Here is a 19,937-nt window from a genome sequence, read left to right as displayed (position 1 = left end):
TGAAGGCAACTTGTATTTTTATATTATTCCTGTAAAAGAAATTTAAAAAATTGTTCCTCCCCCCCCCCTCCAGAAGCGTCAGTTTTTCTAAATGTAAAACATTCGCCGGACAACGGTCGCCGTCATAATTATAACTCATTACACACAATCAAATCTTTATAACTTGAATATTCATATAAAAGTCAGAAAATATGAATCCTCAATAATATTAATTTCAACATAAGTAGTAGGAAAGATAAGTAGTCGAACGTCTGACATTAAATTAATGTGCAGTTGATATCGTTCGTTGAATAAATTTTCATAAACCCAAAATTTAGTCTTTATGTACGCAATATTTATAAAAATATTAATTTACAAAATTTTCTACAATAGAAAAAAACGTGAAAAAATTATTTTACAAAATTAGAACCTAGAGTGATCAAAGGTTGATGAAGGACTTGTACAACAGAAGATTTGAATTTTTGAACAGAAGAAACATGAATAATGAAAATAAATTTAGAAAAAAGGTGACACGTGTCCCGCAAGCTTTATATCCATGCGATAACGTGTCTTCTCCGCTCGTACACGAGGGGTTGAGGAAAAGCAGCGAAAGCTCCCATCGTAGGAAATGAAAATTTACCCTATCTTGACGCGCGCCGGCTTTCCTTTCCGCATTGCGTGTAATTGTCATTATTTATTAAGCTTTTTGACACTTCTCTTCGACCTGCTCGCGTTTATCGGAAGCTACATTTCATAAACAAATATATGTACCAGCGCGCGCATCTCTAAATACGAAATATAACCTCTCATCCAGCGTTTTCTCTCCTTTCACCTTTGCACATCCACTTTCTTTCATTCTTTGCATTCCTCTTTACACGCTAAATTTTTTCCGTTCACTTTGACATCTCATTATTTCTCTTGTAACCTCGCATACATTCGAAAACTGACAAATATATATTTTAATTTATTAAAATTTACGCGAGTAAATTTTCTCCATAAGTGAAATGGATCGCTTATACTTAATTCCTAATATAATTAATAGCTTCGCCCGTTTGATACAATTTTTCATACTAATGGGCTAAGAATATCAAGTTTAGATGTAGATCGTAAATATCTTTCCATATGATTCATCCATTTAAAGTTCAACCACGATATTTTATTGATATATTAATTGGAGAAAAAAGCATGAGAATAACGAAACCATTTGTGCTCGTTTAATGCGTAGAGAAAAACTATGGTAATGTACTAATTTTAATAAATATTATTAATTAACAATCGAATATTTATAAAATATTTGGATGCTTAATAGATGTCCTAATAGACTTTTTTACAAATTAAAAATACTAAATGTTCTGTACCATATATATATATATATATATTTATATATAATTACGTCTATATCAACTTCTTTATCTCTATCCATTTCATTTTTAATAATTAAATGATATATTATGTCACTTTGTAATGTTAATTAATTAATATTATAAAAAATATTATATGAAAATATTATATGACTAAAATATTATATTCTTAAGATAAAGTTTACAATGCGGTCATACTTCGACCCTTCAAATTACGATAAAAAGAACAGAAATTTTTTTAATTAAAACATTTGATGTGAACTGAATATAAAGTGTAATTTTCGAGCAAACTTTGCTTGAAATAATTATGAACTGAAATTAAAGAATTTATAGATGAAAATTTTAATAAATATTATTTCAATAGGCAATTTACTTTCTCATATTATTAATACAATAAATGACAATTGAAAATTAATTAAATTACAAAAAAATTTAATTTAATAAATCATAAAAAGTTTCTTATTTAAAATGAAAGTAATAAGAAATTTTATTAATGCTTCAGTCTTGTTTATTTGAGAACTATTTCAGCTGATTATATTCTCTTTGGATTCCAATGAAAACCTATTAATTTTGTTAATCCATTTGTAATAAAATCAAAAAAAAAATTAAAAAAAAAAGAAAAAAAAAAAAAGTAAGTCCTTTATATTTATTATTTATTTCTTCGTTAATTTAATCTATAAATAATCATTAGCAGAGAGTACTTGTTGTTTAATCCATTAAATTTTATCACTTTTGATACCCTCCTGGATGTTTGAAAGGTCAATTTCACCTTCGATTTAGCAAAATAAAATTCCCTATATGCAACGCATCTGTCAAGATCCTGTCAAGAGGATAAATGCATTCATTTATCCGCTCAGTCTCTCAACTCCCGAAAGAAAATGGTATGCGAACCTTCTTAATTGTATTGTAAATTAGAAAAATAAGATGATTGATGAGGGAGAAATAGATTTCAGCTATAAAAACGCATTACGTTCCGAGTCGGGAGTCTGTTGAATTTTTCCCCGCACGTTTCTCAGAAAATTGCGAACATTTCATTGGCATCTGAGACAGAGACATCCAATTGCGAAATAAAAGCCATTCCTTGGATCTCGGCGTCTTCGAAGTCTCACTGGTGCCACACGGGATTTTCGAAATAGGCCAAGACGCAACCGTAACTCCTCAATTTCTTATTCAGCCACGACAGAGGGAATTTAAGAAGGGTGGGAGGATGTCGTCTCGTAACGTCAAAGTAGCCGTCTCCTCCGAGTCCTATCCTCTTACTCCCCGTTCCATTCAAGGTGCGTTTGCCCCGTGATAATACGGCCAGCGAAGGCGTTCGCAGCCGAATCGGTCGGTAGAGCCCGACGTTGTCGTTGACGGCGCCAGTAGCGGTGAAGTGGTAAAGTGCCGAGTACGGTAATCCAGACGAGGCTGGATAAGCCGGAGCCGGACTATCCGCGACCGAGATAAAAACAGCCGAGACGCGATTCTGGCATCACTTCGAGATCGTATTATTTATCTTCTCGCGCAGAATGTCTTCACCCCGAATGACGTGGCAATTTGGCTCTTTACGGGCATGAGATGAAATATTTTCCACACACTCGTATCGCTCAATGTGAAATCTCCAATACAGTTTGGCCCTTTCTTTCTAGCCCATATTTCATGTATAATCCCGATTTCTTGAAGTTATTAAGCGCCACTTCTCCGCGAAGGTCCATGAAAGTTTAAAGAATCGTCGTATTGCAACGCGAAGAACATCTTAGCGAACTTTCGCGTGATTTTCGGGAAGAGTCGGGAACTCGACGAGAGCTCGATTCACTGAGCTGCGGCTGATAGTAAGCCGCGAGCTGTAAAAAAAAAAAGTTGGAACAAGCAGTGACAAGAAGTGAAAGGAGGAAGGGAAAGGTGAGGAGGTGATTAACTACTGCGACATTTGATTGAAAATCACAGATCCGAGGGCCTTAACATAGACAGTCCATATGTCAATGTGAGAAGTGGAAGAGCCGGCGGTGGTGCGGCGAAGGGGGTTGACTCTCGCGGCGCTAAAGTTCGACTTAAAGGAGCATCCAGTGAGGCTGGAAAATCCCGAGTTTGTTGACGAGGTCGTTATTCAGTTTTACGCAGGCGCTACTTGGCGAGCACCAGCCGGATGATGTACGCGGGGAAGGAAACTTTTTACCGATAGCTGAAAGTACGTGCGGGAAAAAATTTAATTTATTATCGAAGTGAAAATAGAGGGTTGTAGATTGAAATAATAGGAAAAAAAAGGGCTGGCAACGGGAGCTAATACTTTCTCGGCCATTAATCTTAACTAAACTCCTTGGGCAAGTCCTTTGGGAGGCAAGCTCTGGGAGATGTATAATGATTATGCGGTCCTTTTCATAAAGTTGGTATTAATATATATATTTTTACGAAATCTACAACAATTGAAAGTGAACAGCGTAAAAATTAATTGTTTAACATTCAAGGGGACTGGCAGGGAAGCATCTCGCTTAATTCACGATAAAGCAACTTTCGTGTGCCTTTTTCGTGTGCCTTTAATTTTTCGAAATTGGATCGCAAATTTCTTTTACAATTATCTCCGACATTTCAGCTTTAACTGCGCAACAATCACTTGTACTTATATCGAGTGAAATTCATTGTCACATGCTTAACTAAATTGCAACGATGAATTTTCTACGAGGTTTTACGTATTAAGTAACGGCATTCCAATCTTTTATGATGACTCGTTCATTTAGCAATTTGTTTGTAATTATTTAAGCCCTCGGATCGTTAAGGAATCGCGTAGGGATCTAGTAAGCTTTATCATTCCAATACTCCCCTTCGTACACAAAGAGGCTAATAAAATATTTTCAAAAGATAATTGTATTTGCAAAATTTACTACACGAATTCCCGACATGAGCGATGATCTATTAATGGACTTGGCTGTTTCGGAGCAAAACTCAGTGCCACCAATGAACCTCCTATGAAGATTGCACCGATTAGAATTTGAGGGCTTGAAAGCAGAGATGCGTGGGTGAAAATTCATAGCCGCTCGTGGTTTGAAAAATCCATATATGGCACATAGTCCTGTAAAGTACAACGGGTAAGAGGCGTGGAAAGAGGAGGTGGAGTGAAAGAGGGTGGGTATTCTGACTTTTGTATTCCGATCGTTCTCAATCTATCTATCCTCGAAGGATCCGTGGCATGAGAGAGAGAGAGAAAGAGAGAGAAAGAGAGAGAGAGACGAATTACGAGGAAGTTATATTTGCTTGCTTATAAAGATTAATTAAATATTCATATAATTAAATAGTCGATACTGGCTTTTACGAAACGCAATCTCCCGTTCCTTTTCGTCTATTTGCTTTCATGATGTCCGTGACGCGCCGCTCACTTATCCCAGCACTTTAGTAGTCTTGGCTACTCAATTTTGCTTGCCCAGTATTATTATTCCTTCGGTTGGCATTGAAATATTACAAGATTGAATTGCCGCAAGAGGGAATTGCATTTTGCAGTAATCGACGGGCATGGGAATAAACGTCGGGACATGTATGCTACACGAGGACGATGCTTATCCTTTTCTTCTTGTGCTATACGTCAAACTTCTCTCATCACCACGTGATTGACATTCGATGATAAAAACAACCAAAAAAAAAAAACAAAAAAGTCCATATTACTTTATTGCAAATTTTTCATTCGGACGTCTATTGATTTAATGACATTTGCTGTACTATTGTCATCCGTAAATGCGTAAACTTTATTTGTACGTGCGGATACGTGCGCGTGTGCGCGCGTCCGCGCGAAAACATATATGTGCCTGTGCCAATAGAGCTTACATAGCTCAAAATTACTTATGAAATTTGCCAGACGCATAAATTACATTAACGAGAATTGATATGTAACTTTCACTTTTATCATCGATGATTGAAATTGATTTGAACTTTTTTTCATTTTTCTTTTTTATGTAATTTCACATGTTGTGAGAAGTTGTTTTATTATCAATTAATTTCTACTTTCATGAACTACGTTTACAAGGAATACGTTTACAATTGTATGTATGATTGTAGACGATATTAGTAAATCTAATTACAATAATTCTTAAACGCAGTTTGCATTTTTTGCACCGGATGCAGATAATGCATAAGTTACTATTTAAGACCCCTGTAAAAATCGATATTTTGCTAACAAAAATTTAATGTACGTGGTAAAAAGAGGTCAGTTTACAAATTACCTTGACGTCATATAAATACTCTCTCATTTTAGAATGACATTCCATTGAAAATGTTTATGATTAAGCTCTAAGTGACCATTGTGCACTGATTTTCATTTATATGACTTTTAAAAATAAACGAACAGTAAATGCCTTAATATTTGTATTTATTATTTAGTAATGTTATGGTGGTAAATTGATTAACAATCGATTGGATTTTAAAAAAATAACTAACTATATGACTTAAAGACCTATCGTGCTTTACAACTAACAGAATCTGATTGACAAATAAATGTTTTTTAAATAGAAGTCTAATTGAGAAAAACACTTTATATTTTATAAACATATTATACATACACAGATGAATTTATGCTGAAAAAAGCATTATATGATATACATAAAATTAGTATACAAAGTATACAGGCTTTTACAAGTTTTTTCAAGTAATAGCAATACATTTTTTTATCTTTTCATTTCAAATTTCATCAGTATTAAAATCAAGTGAAATATTGCTTTTAATTTATTTTATTAAAAAATTTAATTAATACTTAATTGCATTGAGACTTTATAGTGATCATAGAATATATAGATTAAAAAAATATGTTAAAATATATTTAATGCGAAAGAAGTAAACATTATAATTTCACGGTCTGAATATAATGAAATTTTTGCATGATAATTGAAAATAGAAAGAGAAAGCTATATAAAAATATTAATAAAGTCAATGAATTATTATTCTTTATATATATATATATTTTTTTTGACGGATTTACTTTTCATTAACTACAATTTTCGTTAAAATACTCGACATTTGTAAGTAATGAAAAAAAATTTTTTTTTTTTTTTTTTTTTTTTTTTTTGTTATTTATATCGTATAAATTATTTGAATAGAAACTAAGGATATTGTTTTAATTACGTTATTATTTCAATATTAATATTATCATTGCCATTATTTCATTATATTATTTCATTAAGCAAAAATTTAAGGAATGAGTATATTTAATTTTTTATAAAAATTTTGAATAAATATAAAGTTTATGAAGGTAATTTGTATTGATAATACTCATAATTCATGCGAAAGTTATTACATTACCTTAAGGAATATTATTTATGGATTTTCTGTAAACTATTAAATTAACTGAATTAAAATTAACACATTAGAGTTATGTAACTTCAATAAGGATAATTAAACGCTTATTTAAAATATTTTGTATTAATTCAATTCATAATTAATATAATTTTTTTTTTTTTTTTGTTAATAAAACTTTCAATAACACAATTCATTTTACAATTGTTATAGTCATTATTATTATTTATTATCTTATAAGAACATGTAAAATATTGAATAATAAATCCAAGTCATAAAATATTTATGTTTTATAAGAACTAATTTTGTAAATTAAATTATATTTAATGGCCAATTAAATTAAAAGTACATTACTTCATGTGATAAAAATGAAGTCTTGTGGAATTGTATTAAAAATTAATATAAAACTCTGAATATGTAAAGCTAAAATTGTAATAATAAAGATAATATTTACGTCTTACAGTTAATCATTCGAACTAATGTGTGGAACGCTTACTTTTTTATTTTATTTCACTTTTTCAATCAAATTGAAAGGACTTACTTCTTAGAATTGAAATTAAAATTAAAAGATATGCTTGAAGGGTGAAAGTTGAATGGTTCGTTTATTTTAGCAGGTAATAATTATAGTCCCTCCATATTGTAATTGCAAAGGTCGTATTTAAATATTTTTCCCGACTTTTTTATGAAATTATTATTACGCTACGGTCATAGTTTTTTTCTTTTCGCACTTTATTACATTCTACTAGAGTAATTTGATATTTAAAAAGTAATAGTGTCATATATATATATATATATATATATGTGTGTGGGGGGGTGGGGGGGCGCGCGTGTGTATGTAGTTGGGCTTATGAATATTTTTCTAAATAAATAATAGTGCGTAACACTTGGTTTTTCGATTCGAATTTTTACGCTTTCGAGTCAATTGAAAACTAGATGACAAATTTGACTTTTTGCTTTAAATTTTATCGTCATACCGTTTTGTACTCTGTATGTACTCTGTATGTACTGCAATTTTCGAACAATCAAAACGATTCCTCAAATAGGCAACAATTATGACGAGCGTATGTCCTGTTGATTTAATCGATGATTACGGAATCTGTCAGTTTGAATTATAAAACAAATGGACGGCTTGAAAATTTGAATATCGGTATCATTAATAACGCTGATCGATGCTGATAAGCGTAGCTTTCAAATTTTAATAAATTTTTCCAAAAAGAAAATAAAACGAGAGTTTTTTCGTTTCAGGCTAGGAATTGTCGTGCAATAACCATTAAACTTTTTATGTTTTTAATGGGAATATGAAGAGGAGTAAGAGTCCGAGAGCAATATCGCTAATATTTAAGAGGCAGACGTCTTCCACGTAATAAAATGCCACAGTGCGACGATGCATTGGAAAAGGCAAAATACGTCTTGTCGGAGAGGAACTTAGAGACTCTAGGATATACGCGATCGTCGGAGTAATATTCGAGTAAGCTCGCCCCCCCTCCCCCCCGCATCACCCCCACCCACTTCCCACGACCCATTTCAATTTCATGGAATTAGCGTTTAGGCGCAATATGTACTTTGTATTTATCTCAGCAAGTGTCATGAAAGGCATACTTCGACTACCTCGGCTCAGCTCGGCTCAACAAAAAGATCCCCGGCATAAAAATGGGATCGATGAGGGATTTACGCGAGATCTTTAACCTCGAGGCGCCGCCTGGACGATGAAGCACGAGCGCCGTCTCAGTAGTTAATTAATGCGAGGACGTTTCTGCATTTTCTAGCGTTTAGTAAAATTGGATAGTTCGGCGATTTGGGTTATGCTGTCGCCGTTACTCCGACACTGCCCGTTGCAACAAAATAAAAAAAAAAAACCAAAACCAAATTAACGCATTTTTACTTGAGAAACGAGTTTTAAACGAGTTTTTAAGGCGATAAATAATTGCCGGATATTTTTGTTTAATTGACATGGACGCCCGTACGTATTTTTTATAACTGATTATGAAAATCTACTCTTTTACTTGCGTTAGAAGAGTGATAATTAGATCATCACTATTATAAAATACTAAATTTTCTATAAGCATAACGTAATATTTATTATTTTACTCTGAGAAAGTTAAAATCAAAATTAAATAATACAAATAATACGAAATCTTGTTAAAGTTATGCTACAAACCATTATCTCAGCAAGTCGGCTACACTAAATGCATTATTTTCAAATTACCAATTGGCACTTTAGATTAAAGTTATGCTACCAGCCAAATAAAAAATTGTTCCAGCGTAAATATAACGAAATAATATAGATGTATATTTTGTGTGCGGGTGTGTGCGTGTGATAGAATTTTCCAAATGAACTAATAGCCTCAGTTTCTATAAAAAAAAAAAAAAAAAAAAAACCTTTCGAAATGTAAGATGCAGTAATAATTTGAAGACAAAGCTTAATGTAATCCAAATATTTGCATCTCTTACTTATATCCGTTACTTGGGAATTTATTCACGAAAATTCTCGCCTGATTGCACTCGTATGAAATCATTGCTAATTCCCTTGCAAATTAAATGCATTAACATTTTAAGCGAGCAAAATTAAGCTTTTATACATTGGATGAGTGGGCCATTTGTTCCAGGCGAGTATAATTTTCATCCTTTCGACCTAAAACCGACAACACAGTGAAAATACTCATAACAGAAATGCTGAACACTAAAGAAATATTCTTTGTACGTGATGCAATTTTAAATGATTTGAGGTAATATTTTATTACTGGGATGGTACTGCTACTTTTGTCGGAAATGTATTTATCTTCAAATTTCATTATTACCTCAATCGGATGAACCGATGCTTTTCATTTAACACGATATTAGAATTTTTGCTTATAATGATATAGCTTTCATTAAACAAAGTTACTATAAATATTTAATTTTTCATTAAATATAATTTAACGATAAATCAAATTCAATTCATTTGACAGTTATAAAAATTTATTTTTACTTTATTACATACTTTCCTTTAATTAATGAAAGATGAGTATCGATTTCAACATACCAGAAGAACATCGTGTAAATTTATTATAATTAGGAACGTAATATACGTTTTGTTACGTTATGTAACATTTCGATTGAATTCTCAAAGAATTTCAAAGCTTCTTTATTAGATTCTATTAAATTCAAAGCTCTGATTATAGCATAATTAATCAGAAATTTTCGTTTAAAGAAAAATTCATAGGATTGTTTTTGTCTCTATGATAAAGAATGCTTTGGCAAAATGATTTATGAATTTGCAATTTCAACTTTAAATATGTTTATAAAATCAACGTTTAGGGTTCTTTTTTATTTTTTCTATTTTTTATTAAAAAAGAATCTATAGAATTGCTTTTTCATAGATAAATAGTTAAAGGCACAAATTTGATTTTCAATATAATAGAAATTGACTATAAATAAACCGAATGTATATTATTGGAATAAAAAATGCATCCAAAACACGAGTAGCGTCATTATATTTACTAGGAAAAGCTTCATAATTTTTCGTTTAAAAAAAATAAAGCTCCTCTTTAAATATTATCAAGCTCTTAATATTTTGAATTTTTAATATAATACAATAAGTATGTATAATGTCAATTGATAATGAAAGCTAATGAATAAACAAAAAAGTCTGCAGAGTAAATTTGTTGATATCAGTAGTTTTTCTCGTAGTTAAGAATTTTCTCAATTGGAAGCATTACTCGTCACACGTTTCCTTATTATTATTATTATTATTATTATTATTATTATTATATAGTCGGTTTATTTGCGGTATTTGATTCATAAACGACCAAATATTTACAGGTAAACTGATCGTCGCGGTGAGAAAGTTGGAAATTACCGAATTCCTAGATCGGCAATTAATTCCAATACCAACTTTGGCCGAACACTCGGAGATGCGGACCTATTAACGTTGGCATTACAAACTCCTTACCTCGAACGATAATTCAGTGCATGATTCGTTGTAAAAAAAAAAAAAAAAAAAAAAAAAAAAAAAAAAAAATAAGCAGACACGCACCATGTAAGAGAGTCTGTCGGTTGAGTGATAAACTTTGAGGGAAAAGCGCGACATTTGAAAATTCCAAATCGCCAAATGATAAAAGCCAATACACCACAGCCTCGGGAATCAAGCCATACATATTGAAGTACGAGACTCTCCTAGACAAGAGGCAGGAATGAAAATAAGGAGATAATAGATGAAAATGACGAGCTCGAGCGGCATAAGAAAAAGTTGTAAAAGGGTCGACCAAAGAAGAGCGATGGAGAAGTGCACGACGAGGTATTCGCGGATGCAAAATCTGCAACCCCGAATCTCTCGATCTCTCATGCATATTTCATGGGATTCTCGGGGAAAGAGCTTTCGATGACTCTTCGCGAGTGCTAACACGAACAACACTAATACGGATGCATTCCGCCGAGAGGAAAGCCCCTTAATAACAGGCCAAGTCTTAAATCGACTGGCAAACTCGTGCTTCCGAAGTAGACTGGAAGACACTGATCTCCCTCTTTGATAAGCATTATAAACGTGCCCAATAGTAGTAGACTGATGAGCGGGATGATGGGAGTAATATGACATTGATGGTGACAATAATTTGTAAGGTACGATTAAAGTCTCGGAAAAAGATGGCCGATATGCATTTATATACATATAGTGGCAAGTTCAGTCGGGCGCCATGGCTGACCTGAATCAACGCGTATGTACGTGCATACATAGATGAACAGACTTTGTCACCTTCTGAACTTCTAACTTTAACTGTTCAGGGACAGATTTTTCTTTGGCGCTGCTATCCATCCCTATCTCTTTTCACTTATCTACTCCATCTCCCTCCCTCCCTCCCTCTCACTAGGGCGCGCGATCGTTAATTTTTTTTTGAGCCTGTTCAGGACGAATTTCTGGCGACGTGTCATAAATGGAAACTCATCGTCAAAAGAATTCTATTATATAGAACGAATACATAAGACAACGATATAGAATCATTTTCCAATCGAGGCTAATCACTTATCGAAACTTATTCTAATAAATACTCGTGATTATCCAATCATTAATCGACACGATCATTACACTATTTTTTTCAACATCGCTACTCGGATTTCGATATCATAATCGACAAGATCTTGTATTTCAAGCTATCAATCTGTTACAATTATTGTCTCAATTATATAATTTCGTTTTCGGAGATCGTGCGTTTTCATGATGTTTGATAAATAAACATATTAATAAATACATTGCTGTAACGTTGTTCTTTTTTTCTTTGAATTTTGAAGGAAAATTCGTTAAAAGAGAATTAAAAAAATACACAACTGGAAAGCATAAATTATAGATATACGGAAAGGAGAAAAATACTTATATAATATAGTAGGCTTCCAAAAAAAAAAAAAAAAAAAAACGCTCTAATTTTCAAAAACTATCTTTTGCCTACATATGCGAAAAAAAACATTTATATTTAAAAATAAAGGCCGCTTTTAAAAATGGATTGTACGGTGAAATTTTTTTTTTCTTCAATATAAAACATTTTTTTCTTGCATAGAAGAAATAACATTCACAAAGAAAAATTGCCAATTTTTTTTTTTTTTTATTTCAATGGACTTTTGATGGCACGTATTAATTAGTTTTAAGCTATAGGTATAATAAAATTTTGTCAAAAGAAGTGTATTGTGAAGAAAAAAAGTGAAGAAGAGACAAAATCTGCTATTAGCACTGAAAAGAAAAATTATGAATAATGTCTTTCTTTTTCTTGTTTAGAATTAACTCTAATATTGCTTCCAAGAAAATAAAAAAAAAAAGTAAAAATTTAATAAAATGGATTAATTAAAAATTAATATATTTATTGCCACCGTCTTTAATTATTTTAACTTTATAAAAAAAAGTATATATAAAAAAAAAAGAAAAAAATACATATATATATATACATATATAAATTATTAGAATTTTTTGTTTTATTTGATTCACTCACATTTTTATCACATTTTCAAAATAACCACCTAAAAAGAATATATGGAAGAGTCTACATTAAATAGATAAGATAATTTTATCAAAAGGGTGCTAATAACGAAACTCATATAAAGTTACTTTTTGAAAAAATGCGTTAACTTCAAATGGACGTGGATTATTCAGTATTTAATATATAATATAAATAATTAAGATAAATATTTTCTCGACTACTCTTTACTATCTCTACAAATAAATAAAGCGAATGAATGATCCTAAAAGATACTGTGTCATAAAATAAAATTCGCTTTAAAATTTTAATGTTCTTAATGCAAAGTCATTATAAATACATTAAATAGATATATATTTCATAATAATAATAATAATAATAATAATAATAATAATAGTAATAATAATAATAATAATAATAATAATAATAATAGTAATAATAATAATAATAATAAATTTATGTCTCTCTCTCTCTCTCTCTCTCTCTCTCTCTCTCTCTCTCTGTATCTTAAAAATTAGAAAAAAAGAAAGGAAAAGATTTATATTCAAATCATTGTAAAATGTAATTAAACGAAATAAAATGTTTTTTTTTATTGAAAAAAAAAAAGTCGCTCGCATGTATCATTGTAAGAAATTAACAAATAGGGGATTGTCACTTGGAGTATTATTGTATTATGGCGAAAATTCTTTGATGATGATTAAAGAGGAGAGAGTAAATATATTTTATTATATATCTCGTGGATTATAATGGTTTAATACAGACTGATGATTTTATAATTGGCATTGAAGCTTGTGAAAATATGAATTTCTAACTGCTTTTGTAAAGGAAATAATGAAAGGATGTAAGTTAATAGTTACGCCCAATCAATTATAAATATAAAATTAAATACAACTATCGAGAGAATTTGATTAAAGTACCTTATTGATATTCATTTTATATTTGTTATCTTCTCTATACTTTTCAATCTATGACTATGCAACTCCAATACAGCACGTAAATGTAAGAGAATTTTTGTTTTTTTTTTTGTTTTTGTTTTGTTTTTTGTTTTTTAATTAATAATATTATGGTGGATTCGTTGTATATTAAACGCGAGCTTTTTTATTATATCTAAAATGAAAAGGTGGCCATATATTAGCCTCGTTGAAGAAAGATGTAAAACTTGCCATTTAGGTGAGCTTTCTTTGGCCGCCCTTAAATATCTGCACGAGCGTGTAAGAATAGCCGACCACACAAATTCTCGTGTTAGTTAAAATTTCCAGCTATTCCGTAAGAATTCCCGGACAGGGTGTTCGGATTTTTAGATGCGGTTCTTTAGTTAAAGCAGCTTAAGGCTTTAACATCGATTAACATGACTTTCTATAAGATTGTTCGGCGCGCGTTCGCCTGCGTGAATGTATATATTTTCTAAAGTCAAACAATCATCTGGTAAAACGAAATAAACAAAATACTCGATATTAAACGAAGCCATAATTTATTTGTAACAATTATTAAGCGAGTAAAAACAAAAGTAAACGAAACAACAAAGAAACAAAAAAGATGATGATACAGAAAAATGAAAGAACGTTAATTTAAACGTTGTTTGATAAAAATTACGTATTAGAATTGATAATGGCGTTTCCATTTCTCGATGAGCGCGATAAAATATTTGAATGTTAATTTAAATTACCTCTCATAGCAAGTATCACGAGTATAAAATTTAATGCTTATTAATTGATAAAAGCTTCGAGCCAATAGCGTAAAGGGCAAAATCATCGTAATACCAGGAAGTCGGTTAATTTGCATTTTTGGTAATGGTCGCGTAAGTATCGTTTGCTAAATACAAGAATGCGATTGAAAAGTAATGTTAACATTATTTTAAGCGGAGCACCGATACTTTACGGCCAATACTTTGAAAGGTTGGCTCGATTCGCAAAAATACCAATTGCTGTATACGCAACGTAATTAATTGACGGATAATGAAAGTGCCGTGGAAAGAGACTGAGTGTGAGAGTGAGAGAGGGCGGGTGGGAGGGATGAAACGATCGCACCCGTTCAAGCGTCATATTCTCCAGATTTAAAGGCAATGAAGCGACATCGTGAATGACCGACAAGAGCATCGACAAAAGCTCGAGATACAGGAAACGGCAAATTATCGCCATCCATCTTTTTAGGCGCTTAATCCACGAGAAATCCGCTCGCGAAACGCCAAGAGGAAGAGCAGCATAATGCCACGATAAAAGCCAAAGTTATAAAGAATTTTTTTTAGGCAGTTTTTAATGGAAAGGGGCCGTCGTCGATCATCGCGATCTAGCCGCGAACGCGTAGCTGTTTCCCCCTTTTTTTTTTTTTTTTTTTTTTTTTTTTTTTTTTTTGACTTGGCGACCAGTATATTACGCGTGCGCAGTTATGACGAAGGGGACAGGAGCTTAAGTTGAAAAGTACACCGGGGTGCTTTAGGAGTGGCTTGAGAGCCTAACATAGATACTACGGCAATCGAGCGCATAACGCGGCTCGTCATCGCTTAAAAACAGTGACACTCGCATAAACATCACCAAGAGTGTGAGATTTGTTTGTCGTTGAGCGTCTCACACGTAGGCGCACCTTCACCCGTCAATCCAATTGGTCGAAAAGACAACGACAGCTTCGACGTATGTACGTACGACATGGTGGATTCGGTATACGGATTCGGATTCGGATAGGCCGAAGTGGATTCGGCTGTCGGTTTAAGCCCGTAGACTCGTTACATACAATATTGCGTGGGTAATATGACCGAGGCCTCGCTAAATTTATCTCTATCGCTTCTCCCGTTCGCGGCTTTTTTTTTTTTTGTTTTGTTTTTTTTTTTATCTCAACAATTACATCTTTCGTACGTTGAATCTTTGATTGCGTAATATGAATTGATGCGCGTGAACAAAGGCGCTACCTCATGTCCTTGCAATTCGTCCGAAATCACATTTTGAGCTCGATATTGACGGAGTTTGAGAGTAAATTTGCAGACGCTTGATGTTCCTTGAGACAGGCGAATTGTTGTCTATTTAAACGATTTAACAAGAGTTACTGTCGTCTCATTTATATGCTTACGTTTGGCGCGCGATTAAGGAGATAAATGATAAAGGAGATAAATGTACGGATCACCGTGTCCCGTATAATGAGAATGAAACATACGTGTGCCAACATTAGACGCGCAATGATAATGTAAAAAATCAACTGACATCTAGACGAAGATGAAAATTGAGAGGAGAAAGAGACAATGCGATAAAAGAATGATAACTTCAATCGTAATAACATAATTTATAAGAATAATTGTTTTTAAAGAATCGAACTTTACGAACGTATTTCAATTAAGTATCGCGCAAATTGTATTGGCCAAATTAAAGTAAATTTAAATGTACTTCTGGAAAAGCATGTATGCCTCGGCATACGATAGTCCATGTGCACAGAGAATCCCTGATTACAGCGTACACGATTAGATACAGATAGATGCATTTGATCGAACGAATCATAATATTAACTTATGCATTTGTCGCTTATAGACAAGTCCCGTGCACACGCGTGCGCAGAGTATGTACTTGGCATTTTTTGGGTAATGGCAGTATTGCGTTACAATAAGCCCTTCCGCATACATGCCAACGTGAATTTATATCATTTTGTTCGCTATAGATGAATTTAAAGAATTCATTCCGTTAATGTTTTTTTGCTTTTGTTCAACTTTTATGATTTGCGCATGTTAAGGTAAATAACGACGGAATGAAATTTATACGAATTTTAGGGACTGAATTTTGAAGTATCGGAACTCACTTTTGCAAGTGGCTCATTTATAATTAATTAATTTTGTAAACTAAAGGCCCGCCTATTAATGATGCCTGGAAAACAAAAGACAAAAAGAAAAAAAAACATTTTATATCATCGAGAATAGAATAAGCTTGTTAATTATATGGATATTTTATTGTTTTGTGTGTGTGTGTGTTTGTGTGTGTGTTTGTGTGCGCGCGCAACACTGTTAAATACTTTTGAAGATAATCATATAACGTATAGCTCTCTTCTTTGTTTTTCACATAATCATCTACAACTAATTAGTGCGTTTTAACTATTGCATATTTTAATTATTCGTTATAATTATTGAATATTTTGAAGTTTTGAGTGGCAGCTTTTTGTTAAATATTCAACAAAGCATTGAGCATTATCTATTTGATTTAATAAGAAATTGCTCGAGTCCATAATTGTTTATCAGAATATTATTTAATTTTAGAATGAGCCATATTTATATTTATATTTATATAAAAACTCTAATCTCGGCTGCTGATTTATAACTTGAAAACATGTAGATTGTATAACTTTTAATCGATCCATCTTTTTGAAAATTAGATATTCTGAATGCGTACATGAAACATTAATAAATATTGGTGGAAAGTATTTTTAAATATTATGAGGTGCCAGTGTATCTTAAATATGCTCCCACCCTCTCTCCCTCTCTCCCTCTCTCCCTCTCTCTCTCTCTCTCTCTCTCTCTCTCTCTCTCACTATTAAATAGTCAATAATCGATATGTAAGTTTGAGAGTAACTTTAATTAGTGCAGATCATTTAGTTTGAAGCAAGAACTTATTCAAGTTCATTTGGAATAAATATACGATATACGACATATATATATATATATATATATATATATATATATATATACGTAAACAAATGATAAAAAAATGTGTTAAGAAAGGATTAAAATGATAACCTTATTACATTATATTGTATTTCGCTTGTTGAGAAATTAGATACTAAAATGTTTCATGATTTAATTAATTAATAGTAAATGTGTTATTACGCGCGCATTAAAGGCAAAACTGATTATAAAATATCCACGGATTTGCAATCGGAGTCTAGTAATTTAAAAATTCATAAATATACAATATACGCAACAAACAAATAAACTTTATGTGGAAATGCTCCAATTACTAGTAGCAATGGCCTGAAAGTTCAAATAAACATTTTACTTTATGAAAACTGAAAATCGGCGTGACGTTTTACTCCGTGCACATATGTATATTTTGCAAATCTATATTTTCAGCCACGTTGTTAATTATTATGCAAAATGTCCCATTTGAAAAAGTACGCATAATGAAATCGAACGACCAACACAATGGAGAAAGAAGTGTTCCGATCCATTACCATAAATAGATTTGTATCATTTCCGTCGCGTCAACTCTATGCAAATTGTTTTATGTAAATTGGCAAATAATTTAAATAGGCAGAGAAGAGCAAAAATGCATGCAACGAATAAACTTTGGTACTTTGATAAACTTTGATACTTTACTTTCGCATTTCAACGATTACATTATATTGAAACGTCAACACTCCATCGAGAATTCTCTACCAATCGTGCTATAATTATTTTCCCTTAGCTTTTTTTTTAAATTACATGCAATTTTTGCATTGTTTTGCGCGTTTAACGATTGCTTAATAAACAGATATTAAAGTAGCGAAGACAAATTTCAGGCACAGGAGGTAAAACAACAAAAATTAACGGCAATGATTGCTTGAAGTTGCGATTATTCCTTAACGAATTTAGATATTTCGGTAGGCAGAGGTTGAACAAACGATTTCTTACGCACAGGAGAGCAAAAAAAAAAGAAGAAGAAAATAAATAAATAAATAAATAAATAAACGTTATTTTATTAATAATTTACAAACATCTTTTGCAGTCCGATCGTTCTTTCACAATGACGAAACTCTTTTCAACAAGCTCTTTATTACTATATACATGTCGTTAAAAAACATGTTTGTCATTGAATGAAATTAAAGCCGCAATATCGTTTGCTATTTATTACAATTTATTATTATTATCATTCTTTCAGTAATGAGGATAATTATATTTGAATTTACGGGAAAATGCCAAATATCGAGTCAAATTTACTAATAACGCTTTTATTTCGAATTTTTTCAATAATTATTGTCGCGATAAGCACATTAGAAACTTCGTAGATCAAATGCTTTTTGCATAGTAATGAGCTCCTATCGATTTACAAAACTTCAGCATAATTGCCTATGAAGAATTATAAGATGTTTGCGTATAACAATTAAATATTAACAAAATAACAATTAAATATTATATCTCACTCGATTAATAAGGAGTAATGAAATCTTATATCAAATAATGTGATTGCATTTACCCTATCGATATTATGTTAATAATTTCGCTAATATCCACGTCGAAAAATATTCGATATTTTGCGAATATTGCTCCCCCTCGATTTAATACAAAGAAAAGACATAAAATATTGGCAATTTACGAGATGCGAAGTTTTGCCCAACGCCACGCACACGCTGCATTCGTTAATAATAATAAGCAACGAAAAATACAAGTCGTAGTTTAAGTTGAAAAAATAATTCATTATTCGTAAAATCATATGAATTTCTAGCCTTAGCAACTCTAAAACTTGACGCTTAAGCAGCTTTGCCGAATCCCATTGAATTACGTTCACTTAACAACAAAACAATAACTGCCTATACATTTACCTATACATATATTAATTACTTAATTAACATAATGTGCTAAGGTGATTTATTCTAAGGATATTAGCCGTATAATACAGATAATACGGGATAGCGTACATGCGATCGTTCGCGAGGAGGATGCTGGACCGAAGGACAGCGACTCGGAACGGACGCGAAATAGGACGAAGGAGGCGCTCGAGGATGAAAAACGATCGGCTCCGATGCGATTGTTGTCACGGTGGATTAACGTATTGCATTAACGAACGGGTAAATCACAAAAACCTAACCTTACACTCGGCAAAACAAAAGCCAATCACTCGGTACGAAAGCACCACTGTAACAATAACAACGTCCTAAGCCATAAACATCCAACTTGATCCGATTGATTTTGGTCCGCAGCACGTAACGGCCAAGTTGGGCGAGCTTAGCTGTCCCCCTGGGCTGGCCCAAAGTCACGCAATCGTAATCTCGAATGGCCGATAGATATGTCAGCTCCATTAGTAAAATGACGAGATAAATGGGATGAAGTCCGAGGGGCGTCGGGTAGTAGGCGGACGATGATTGCCGAGGGCGCGAATGTCAAGCTCCGGATAATGAATCCAATGAAATGATTATTGGTCGGAGTAGCTTGGGCTTGGGGGTCGGGGGTATAGTCGGTCCCCGGGGCCGCACTGACCTCTCCTAGTCCTGGCCCTCAGGCGCTCGCTCTGCGTCGGGCCCTGCGCCGGCGCGTCCCCTGGACCCTGGCCCTGCAGCGGCCGCCGCGGTCCGAGGGCTCGGCCATCCCCCCGCGGACCGGAATCCTGGGGTTCCCCCCCCGCCTCCCCGGGCGGGCGCTCACCACTAGTCGCGAGTCATGCTCGTCGCACCGCGCACCAGAGGCACGTCGCGGTGGCCTTCGCCTCGGCTACCTCGGCTGCCTCGCTGCTCACCGCACGGA

The 19,937-nt window shown here is 32.9% G+C and overlaps 1 protein-coding gene across 1 annotated transcript in view; it reads right to left on the bottom strand.

The window, feature by feature from the left end:
- Positions 1 to 19,937, bottom strand: part of LOC105365616 (uncharacterized) — a 145,018-nt gene extending 125,081 nt beyond the window's left edge. Inside the window, exon 1 of the mRNA XM_011503831.1 lies at positions 19,674 to 19,937. The gene's annotated coding sequence lies outside the window, so the exon portion shown is untranslated. The remainder of the gene's footprint in view (positions 1 to 19,673) is intronic.

This window comes from Ceratosolen solmsi, unplaced genomic scaffold (genome assembly GCF_000503995.2).
Source record: "Ceratosolen solmsi marchali unplaced genomic scaffold, CerSol_1.0 scaffold48, whole genome shotgun sequence".
In the NCBI taxonomy this organism is placed as follows: Eukaryota; Metazoa; Arthropoda; class Insecta; order Hymenoptera; family Agaonidae; genus Ceratosolen; species Ceratosolen solmsi.
Note: the sequence above shows the minus strand (reverse complement) of the source record. Positions and strands in the feature narration are given on the sequence as shown.